The sequence below is a fragment of the Pinus tabuliformis genome, chromosome 4_1 (genome assembly GCF_031772625.1).
Source record: "Pinus tabuliformis cultivar Carrire ecotype Pingquan chromosome 4_1, CPIR1, whole genome shotgun sequence".
Lineage (NCBI taxonomy): Eukaryota > Viridiplantae > Streptophyta > Pinopsida > Pinales > Pinaceae > Pinus > Pinus tabuliformis.
This window is the reverse complement of record NC_142303.1, coordinates 639,183,881-639,195,495: the sequence shown is the minus strand read 5'-3', so window position 1 is coordinate 639,195,495 and position 11,615 is coordinate 639,183,881.

Genomic DNA, 11,615 nt, shown 5'->3' with positions numbered 1-11,615 from the left:
CCAATAAAGATGCACGTTTCAGATTTACTATCCAACTTGGTTCGTTTCTCCTTTGGAACATGTACATATGCATCACATCCAAATATCCTCAGATGTGAAAGAGAGGGTTTCTTACCAGTCCATACCTCTTGTGGAGTCTTATCCTCCAACGCTAATGAAGGTGACCTATTGACCAGGTAACATGCAATATCCACCACCTCTGCCCAGAATTCCTGTCCTAACCCGGCACCACTGAGCATGCTTCGTGCCTTTTTCATCAACGTCTTATTCATTCTTTCGACAACTCCATTTTGCTGAGGTGTATATGGAGTAGTCTTCTGTCGTGCTATACCACACTTCTTACAGAATTCTTCAAATTCATTGCTGCAAAACTCTCCACCATTATCTATCCTCAGCACCTTTATCTTCTTCTCTGCCTAATTTTTCACGAGAGCCTTAAATTCTTTAAACCTGTCAAAGGCTTCAGATTTCTTCTTAACTAAATATATCCATGTATTCCTTGAGAAGTCATATATGAATGATACATAGCACACAGACTTACCCAGTGATGGAACCTTCACAGGTCTAAACACATCATTGTGCACAAGTTCTAATATATGTTTCGCCCTCTTACTACCAGAGGGGAAACTCACCCGATTTTGCTTCCCATATACACAATGTTCACAGAAATCAAAATTCAGAAAGTTATTACTCATACCTTCTACCATACCTTTACCATGAAGTATTCGAAGGCCCTTCTCTCCAATATGTCCAAGCCTTTGATGCCACAACATGGTATTTTCTCCAGAGACCATTATATTTTCTACTCCACTTTCAGGAACCACAGAACTATTGCACCCATCAATAATAGTGCTACCTTGCAGCTTGTACAAAGTTCCAATACGAACTCCCCACATCAATACCAATGCCCCCCAAACCATTTTGCAGGTATCCTTCTCGAACACTGTTTTTACACCTGCAACATCCAACTTGCTTACAGAAATTAGATTTCTGGCCAATGCAGGAATATGCAGAACACCTGGAAGTGTTCTAACCCTTCCACCTTGCAACTTCAACTTTACTTTTCCGCGACCAATGATTCTAACCTTCCTATCATCCCCTAAGAAGACATCACCACCATCATATTTCTCATACTCGCAGAACCACTCTCTATGGGGAGTGAAATGAAAGGATGCACCTGAGTCAATCAACCATGCCTCATGATCTACATGTGTACTTGAAGAAGCCAAGTACACATCCCCGCCTTCATCTGAGGTGGTTTTCGCCTCTATAGAAGGAGCATCATCAGATCCCTTTCCTTTACTAGGAGCTTTAAATTTACAATCTCTTTTGTAGTGCCCTTCCTTTTCGCATTTCCAGCACACCACCTTTACAGGTTTTCCTGGATATTTAGATCTCCCTCTAGATTTAGATCTCCCACTCGATGACTTATTTTTGTTTCTGTTCTGGGACCTTCCTCGTACATACAAGGCATCACCATTCTGGCTCTCCATATTTTTCCGTCTCATCTCCTCCGTCAGCAAGGATGAGACTATTTCATCAAACTGCAAGGCAGTTGCATTGCTACCTATTGCAATAACTAGACTATCCCACGAATCTGGTAGAGAACACAACAAACTGATGCAATTATATTCATCTGAAATTTTAATATCAACAGATGCTAATTGATTACCTAATTATGCTTGTAAGGCCTTTTGAACTTTTCGAACATTTTAAAGCACATAATTTTAGGAGTAGGTGTAATCAGCCCCAGGTTCTTCAACGCAGTGCATGGTTCCACAAACTTGCAAATTAACAAACTTTAAATTTTGGCTTATGATGATGGAAAATCAGGGCCATAAATCAGTTGCATCGGTTGCTGCAATTCCTATCACCCTCCCATTCCAATGATTGTCATTGCGAAAACTCCAGACTACGTACAAGGGGGATCTCCTGCTAGCACAACAACAAGGCACAATTGATTCCAAGTGGAGTCTGCATTAAGTGATACCACTTGATTACATTAACTGGCATGATAACGACATTCTTTAGCTACTTCCATTTCTTTCCTTTCTCCCCCATTCAAACTGTTGCACTTTCCAAACACAACCATAACTGCTTTGAACTCTGATTAAAGAAATGAGGCCCAAGAATCCACAAAGAATCTACCAAAGAATTACTACATGCATATCAACACATTAGAGAATTATTATATCAGGGCAACTAGATGGAGTATATTCACAGATTGGAAGGGTATGACGACAAGATAGTTGTAGAATTTGCCATGCATTTCAGGGAAGATAGATCTGAGGTAGCAGGGACAGTGGTGCTTATGACAAAAGAAGCAATAGGGTTACCCCAGACGTGAGAACAATTGTATGCCCCCCGAAAATCCCAACCTAAAATTTTGCAGCAATTCCTTGAGGCAAGTGAACGACTCGTGAAGACAGACACAAGATTTTACAAGAAGTCATTACCAGAACCCTGGGATGATGTTGCATTCCTTGTCTAGAGATATTTCATGTGCGAAGGGAGGTATGTAGTTGTTTATCTACAAAACATCTAGTTGTTAGACCACTTGCATCATGGCAAGTTGGTTAACATGCCCTATTTTCTTGCAAAAACCCTAGATCATATGGCCCGATTAGTACAAAAATATAAGCGGCCATCAAAAAACCTACCCAAACATGGCCTTATTAAACTTTTCGTGCTTAGTGCGCTGCAAAAGGAAGGGAGAACTTGGGATGACATAGTTGGAAGACCATTACATGCACATGTTGCTACCCCTAGAGGATGCGCTAGCAACTGCAACTCCACCCCATGACCTCACAACTGCAACAATTTCCATAGAACCTTGCCATATGGAAAATGAGCCACCAAGTGTTCAAATTACGAGGGTTCCCGAGGCTTTTGTTGCTAATTCCCCATAGAAAGAAGACAAACAAGATGATGATGATGTAGAAATATTGGGGAGTAAAATTGTCACCAGAAGATTGAGAGGAATAAGGAAGTGCTCGAAAATGGTGCCAAAATCCAAGAAGAAGAAGGCAAAGCAATCCCCTCACAATTGTTACAAAAGAAACAATGGACGAGGTTTCCCCTGATGTTACACAAGAGCATCTAAAGGATGTATTGATGGAACACAAATTCGTGGAACAAGCATTTGACCACCTTGTCGACACAGAAGAACCAGTTGAGGAGGTTTCCCCTGTTGATACAAAAGAACCACCAGAGGCAATGAAGGAAACCCACAATGGGTTTATGTTAGATGTAGGGATGGAAACAAAAATTAGAGTCCTTTATCATATACAAGAAATAACCCTATTTTGTGTAGGGAAGAGCCTCACCTTAATTATAGTGTCATATAGGGATGATTTGGAGGACCAAGAAACCACACCAAAATTGAAAAACAAATGCATTAAAATAATAAGTACCCCTTCATATCTTCCTTTGTATATTTCGTTGTTAAGGAAGAATATGATTCTCCAGATGGAAAACAAAGAACTTCAATACGCAATTAAAACCCTAACATATGATCTCAGAGAAAAATAAGCTTGTGAAAAAATGAATTGCTTGGCCTAGGTTGCAGACTTCCTAACCATGGGTATCATAAATATACCTTCTCATGTGGTCTAAGAAATTATACCCCTTGGCAAAAAATAGACCCCTGACATTGTTGTGCAAACAAAGGACGGGATATGGTATCTCCACCTAAATAGCCTTTCCTCTTCCATCCTTCCTACTGTACAAGTCAATAGAGGACAGATTGGCCCAGTTGATAGCCTTGAATGAGGAAGAAGGAAAGAAACTGACCAAAGGCACTGTTGTGCAAAGAGAGGATGAGGAAATAGACATAGCCAACAATTCTACTTGTACAATAGGACAAATGGTAGAGGAAAAGGCTATTCAGGTGGAGATATCAAATCCTTTGATTAAGGAATCAAAGGACAAATTGGCCTAGTTGATAGCCTCATATGAGGAAGAAGGCAAGAAATTGACCAAATACACTGTTGTGCAAACAGAGGATGAGGAACTTGAACGAAGGATGGTAGAGGAAAAGGTTCTTCAGGTGGAGATACCAAATCCTTTGATGAAAGAAAAAGAGGATAAATTAGCCTTGTTGATACCCTTGTATGAGGAAAAAGTAATACCTTTGCGAGAGCACGAAAAGATAATTCGTGACCTTAGCAAGAGATGGGAAGAATATATAAATAAATTTAAAGGAGAAAAAAAAACACATTGGTTGAGCCGCAAAAGAGGGTGAACAGGATGGAGAATGAGAAGATACGACTCATACAGTTAATGGATTATGGACATAGTTGTAGGGATTACAACATGTACTTAAAGAAAAAAAATTGATGTTTAAAAAGAACGCTATCATCACCAATAAGTCTATCAAGGTTGATACCCCAATTGGATTCACAGAAGCATACAAGGCATGTACAAATGAAGAAAAAGCCTTGCTCTGTGAATTGTACCAACATAATTTTCTGCTGTTTAATAATAAAAGATGGAATCCCAACCCTTGTGTAGGGGATGTCCAGTTGAGAGCATTTGTATATTATTTGAGAAATCATGCCAGTTGGTTGACAACAATTGAAATTAATCGAAATAATATTGAGAGCAATTTGTGGGTTAGAGGAGAATATGAAATACCTCTACAGGTGTTACAAGAACAACAAAAGTGGTCCAAGTCCTCAGAGGATGAATATTTTATTGCCGGGAACAGGAAGTGGGCCATTGCATATTGCACAGACCAGATTCAAACATTGAAGGTTGTCGCACAAAAAGGATGTAAAGCAAGGTGGGATGCCTAAGGAAAATGAACCTAAGATAGAGATCCCTTTGAGCACAATAACTTAAAGATAAACTTAACAAGGGTTCATAAATATATTTCTTGCATGGAAGAATGTGGGAATAACTAGATCGGTCTTAATTTTCATTATCCAATGATCTAGCTACCAACAAGGATATATAAAAAGTCCTATAACCTAAAAGAGAAAGAAGAGTTTGCATGTTGGAATGAAATTCGGGAAAAAGTAGGGTATATTCGTGTTGATGAAGCATGATATAGTGAGTATAGTATCAACAATCTTCATGAATGTCCCCTTTCAAGCTCAAATTCATATCGACCGATGTGTTGTTGCTGACATTCAATGTTCACCATCGCGGACATTCATTCCCCCATCATTGCTGACATTCTCTCCCTCACCGTCACTGACATTGATTGGCTCACCATTGCTGACACTCATTTCCAATGTTGCGACAACTCATAGTCAACAGATGCAAAAACTTTTTTTTGTAATATATATTATTCTCCAGTAATATATCATCATTAACAATTAGCAGTTACCAAATACTAGTAAAATCATGTTTTACATGTTTTCCTTTTTGTTGTTATTAGGTTAAATTCCGTTGTTGCAAATTTTGTTACATTTCTGTTGCTTTCATTTCAATTTAGATATTGGATTCATGATTAGACACCAATGTATGCAAGCATAAAGCAAGTATAGAACAACCCTGTGAAATCTATCTTCCATAACACACTAAACAATTAATGTATTGAAACACTGAATGTCGATGCATGGAGTTATTTAATGACTTTAATTGACAATTGGGACAAATTTCCCAAATTAGAAAACATATCATCGCCACCTATCAAACATACATGAACACATTCAACACAACAACAATACATTAAATACATGTAATACACTAATAAATATTAAAAACAAATTGAAAACAAATATATCACAACCTGGAAAATCATGCATTGTTGGAGCGAGGGCGACCTAGCTTGTTTTGTTGTTCAAACTCAAATGGTTCATCTTCATCTACAACAATATTCAAATCAATTTCCAATCTTGCATTTTGTTTGTTTGTTTTTCTTCTCTTTTTTGGGCTCACGAAACTCTTCTTCCTCTTCTAAGATGACTCAAAAGCACCCAACCCACAACTGAAATAATCCATAATATGAAGATTGTTGGTGTCACCCAACATTTTTTTAACCAAAGCAATCAACTGTTTAGTCTTGCTCAAAGTAGTAGGAGGATTGTTCTGAATCAAGTCTAAGTAGCCAAATAACTCCTCTTTGGCCAACTCAAGTCGTTCAACATTTACATCAAAATTGTGACTATCCATGGCAATTGTGTTTGCATCTTTACTAAGATATGGTGCCTCTATATTTATCTTAGAAGGGTCATCGTATGAATCAGTTATGGTATGATGCTTTAGTAATGGGTTTGAAGCCATTGAACAAGAATACAACCAACCCACCTTTATGGCATGCTTGAAAATGTTGCCATGAATAGACCATGGGGAATCACAAGTTATGAAATTTGTGCGACGACAAGTGACAAGATATTGCTTTCTGTATTCAGGGTTTTGTGATCCATAATGAATTAAGCAAAGTCTTTCGGTAGAGATCACATAAGAGAAAATTTTGGCCGACGTGTTTCGAACCAACAAGTGTGGTTCATCATTAAGACCAGATGAAGAGGCAAACCATGACAAAGGCTTAAATAGAGAGCAATGCAAAGACATAATTTCAAGTAACGACTATATTTGAACAATAATATTTAAATTATGATATTAATCTATTAATATATTAAAAACAAATATTATTCAGTAACAACTATATTAAATGGTTAGTTTTTAAATAAATGATATTATTTCATTAATTTATTAAAAATATTAATATGTAACCGCTATATTAAACAACGAGTTTTTGAAAAATAATATTTAAATTAATTTATTAAAACCAAATATTACTAATTTTCAAAAAATAATATTTAAATAGTGATATTAGTTTATTAAAAATATTAATATGTAACGGCTAGTTTTTGGAAAATAATATTTAAATTAATTTATTAAAACCAAATATTATTAGTTTTTGAAAAATGATATTTAAATTGTAATATTAGTTTATTACTTTATTAAAAACAAATATTAATAAGTAACCGCTATATTAAACAACTAGTTTTGGAGAAATAATATTTAAATTAATTTAAACAAAAATGAAAGTCAAACTTTAAAGGAGAGGAGTCAAAAATTATAAAAACGAGTCAAGACCCTAATCGAGTCAAGAGCATTTGATAAATAACTAATGGAAATAAAATAAACTAAATTAAAAATAATTAATGGAAAAATAAATAAAATAAGATGTAGAAGAGGTTTGTGGATGACACTTGTGTCATCTGGTCCCATGGTAAAGAAAAGTTGGAACTATTTTTACTCTATCTTAACAATCAATCGAGTTCTGTAAGGTTCACCATGGAATTTGAATGTAATGGTAGCCTGCCCTTCCTTGACGTCCTCCTCTCAAGGAATGATGATGGCTCTTTCTCTCATCAGGTATTTCGTAAGAAAACTCATATGGAACAATATCTTCATGCTAATTCTCATCATTTCCTAGCTCAAAAGCTTAGTGTTCTCAACACCTTAGCGACTAGAGCTTTAAGAGTTTCCGATGAGAACCATCTCAACGAAGAGAAAGCACATCTCCTAAGCGTTTTCTTTAATAATGGGTATAGTAGACACTAATGTACTAAGGCTTTCATCAAAGCTAAAAAAGGTCCTAGTGCTAAGAAATATACCAAGGATCAATTTTTGGTGTTCATCTTCCCTTTATCCAAGGGACCAATGACAAGATTTCGAGGATCCTAAGGAAGCATAAGGTGGCTTCAACCTTTGGGCCTTTAAATATCATCTAGAGCTCCCTTAGATCTGTAAAAGACCCAGTGGACCCCAAGAATATGAAGGGTGTTTACGTTATCCCATGCTCTTATGGGACTCCCTACATTGGTGAGACTGGTCGCTCGATTAATCAAAGGATTCGTGAGCATGTTGCTAACATCAAGCATGGCATGACCTATTCCTCTGCTTTGGCGAAGCATGGAGATAAATCTAAGCTTCACATCTGCATTGAGGAAGTTCAAGTCGTTGCTAGGGTTAGGGGGCCCTAGAAATTGAAAAAAGACCCAATAATTTGAATAGAGATGATGGTTGGAATATTAGTAGAAGTTGGGTCCTTGTTCTGTCCTCCTAGTTTTTTAGGCTTATCTTTGTGATTTATTTTGTTTGTTTGTTTATCTATGTAGGTATTGGTGTCCTTTTTATAGTAGTTGGTGTTTATTTATTCTTCATTAGAGTTTATTTTCTTGATCCTTCATGTTTTTTAAGTATTTTATGATCCTATTCATTCTGAACTCCTTTTAGTGTTTTTGTTATTGGTTTAATGACCCTGAGCCCCATATTTTATTGTTGTCCTCGTTTTATTTATTGATTACTTTTCTTTGGATATATATCTATCTATATATATATATGTTTGTTTCTACTTTTCTTTATATATATATATATATATATATATATATATTTTTTGACTTGTGTATATTTTTATTTTATTTTATTTATTTTTCCATTAATTATTTTTAATTTAGTTTATTTTATTTTTATTATTATTTATCAGATGATCTTGTCTCGATTAGGGTCTTGTCGTTTTTATAATTTTTGACTCCTCTCCTTTAAAGTTTGACTTTTTTTTTTCAAATTAATTTAAATATTATTTCTCAAAAACTAATTGTTTAATATAGCGGCTACTTATTAATATTTGTTTTTAATAAAGTAACAAACTAATATCACAATTTAAATATTATTTTTCAAAAACTAATAATATTTGGTTTTAATAAATAGATTTATTTATTATTTTTCAAAAACTAGCCTTTACATATTAATATTTTTACTAAATTAATAAAATAATATCATTATTTAAATATTATATTTCGAAAACTAGTAATATTTGGTTTTAATAAATTAATTTAAATATTATTTTTAAAAACCAAACAGTTTAGTATAGTCGTTACTGAATAATATTTGTTTTTAATATATTAATAAATTAATATCATAACTTAAATATTATTGTTCAAATATAGCCGTTACTTGAAATTATGTCTCTACATTGCTCTTTATTTAAGCTTTTGTCATGGTCTATCTCTTCATCTGGTCCTGATGATGAACCACACTTGTTGGTTCGAAGTGCGTTAGCCAAAAATTTTTCTTATGTGATTTCTACTGGAAGACTTTGCTTAAGATATTGCTTATTATATTTAGATTGAGTCCTCACCCAGAAAGCATGAGACATTTTCTCATGAGAGTTGCAATCACTGTCTAGAATTCTTTTTTCTTTTTCCATTGATGATTCAAACTATTTCTCTTTCTTGTAATTATTCATATATCCTTCCTTTTTTTATAATTTCCTTAAACTAGTAATAGGGTTTAACATTTGTTAGAAGAATATATATCAACCAATCCATCCTACGAGCACATTTCTTTCTTCTATCAAATAGAAAGTTTGTCTTTAGGTAACAGTGATATGACTCCACAACATTGTTTGTCTCTTGATTTGCATGGGGAAAATCCTGACAACCTTTTATCCACATCCCTAATTGTAAAAAAAATGAATCAATGAAGATATTTCATCTGTATGAAAACCAAAAAGAGAAATGTAAGAAAGATTATGTAAACTTACAAATCTTGTCACCGACAACCCAATTCTTGTGGAAATAGTCTCAAAACTTCTCCTCATTAGCAAATTTGTTAAAGAATGCATTAATTGCAATGCTCACTTCATGATTTGAACAATTTCTCATAATCGAATCCAAATCATTAAACATCTCTTTTGCTATTTCTAGACTACTCGCTAATCAATTGACATTTTTTACCCATGCCCTACGTACGTGCCAAAGACACAAGATAACATTGCACCTTGTCATTCTCCCACCACATTCAATTGATTTCAAGCACACATTGTTTAGAATAAATACAAGTTGTACTGTAAAATAGGAAGATTGAAGTTACCTCAAATCACTGGTTTCAGTTAATGCATCGTCAACCATGAAGGCGTTAACTTTCCAATTATGATCAACTTGGTGACACCTATGCATGAGGTGCTCCAACCATAGTGAAATGTCCTCTATGATGTATTACGTGATGCCACCACCCATGCAACTAACACCCCACTTTGTTGCTAATCAAACACCACGAGCATGTACAATTGATACTATCACATTCAAAAAACATATGAAATCAACTTTAGCTCATTAATCATTATCAACCACTGCAAATATAATTAGATCAATCATTCTTAATACACTCACCCCATATTTATTTGTGTTGAATGTTGAATCCATGGCTATTAAGCTATTATTCAATAGCTTGACCATAGTCTCCAACATCCATTTAGATTGAATTCCAACTATAAAGTGAATCTCTCCACCGTTGGGCTTTTGATAAAAGAAAAAATCATCCTGGTGTTTTTTATACCAAAAGTTCACACTCATTTCATCCTTCTTATGCAACTAATCCTTTCCTTTCATTAGACGATTATAGATGTTAACAACAATTTTCATGCACAAGTAGAAATCCCTATCTCGAACTGTGGCATCCATGTCAACATATTTTTTAACATGCATTTTACAAATCGAGTCAATTGACACTTCCAAGAAGAAACAACTCTCTAGATAGGAAACCATGTCTCTTGATAACTTTGCTGATGCAAAGACCTAACATCACTCTAAGTGTCATTCTGGCCATGACAAGGCCATCCTTGGCTATCTTCGTGTTCATACATGTTATATGTTATTACTGTTATGTTGGGGATTTGAAACGTAACTTTTACAATGAAATGACATTGACAACCCCTCTTTTTCGCAAATGAGGATCTTTGTTTAATTTTATTTTCTCCTCTTCTATTCTCGAGGCCATATGAACAAGCATAACTGCATTAAAATGTTTGAAAGGTCAATACATATGACAAATGATAAAACAATGTTAATACCAACATCTAAACAATGCATTTCTAAAAAACTTACACTTCATATCGCAAGGAAGCAGTAGGCCTTGAGCTCGAGCATTTATTTTGTACCTGGGTTAAAGAACATGGAGCTTATGTGTTCATTTTCTCTCCTCTAATAAAGTCGGGAATTCTATGTGAAGAGATTTTTGCAATCCGATCAATATCCATGTTATTTCCATGTACTTCAGAGCAATATAAATCCTTTCTAGAAAATATGATCTTTTCTTTAGGGTCTTGCATTAGGATGGCAATGATAGTTTCCCAATTGCCTTGCTTTACCATTTTGTCACCCACAGAGTTGCTGCAACGGTGACCTAGCAAGTTGCTGCAATGGTGAATCAATGAATTGCCACAACAACAGACCAACGAGTTGCTGCAACAGTGAACAAATGAGTTGCTGCAAACTTGAACCAATGAGTTTCCGCAAAGATGAACCAACAAGTTGGTGCAACGATGAACTAGGGAGTTGCCGCAACTATGAACTAACAAGTTGCTGCAACGATGAAACAATTTGTTGCTACAACAATGAACCAATGGATTTTTGGCAATTAAGTTTGGTGCTCTCCTAACCCTTGACAAGCAACAACCAAATATGTGCTCGACAATGGAGCACTAAGTGAAGTATTTCATAATAGTAGAGGAGTTCCTTGTAGAAATACAAATAGTGAGGGCTACTATATTGCACCAATTCTTAATTGACATGTAATCTAATGACAAGTAGACTCTGAAACCTCTTCATAGAGAAGCACCGATGAGATAGTTAGATATTCATAGGAATCACCAT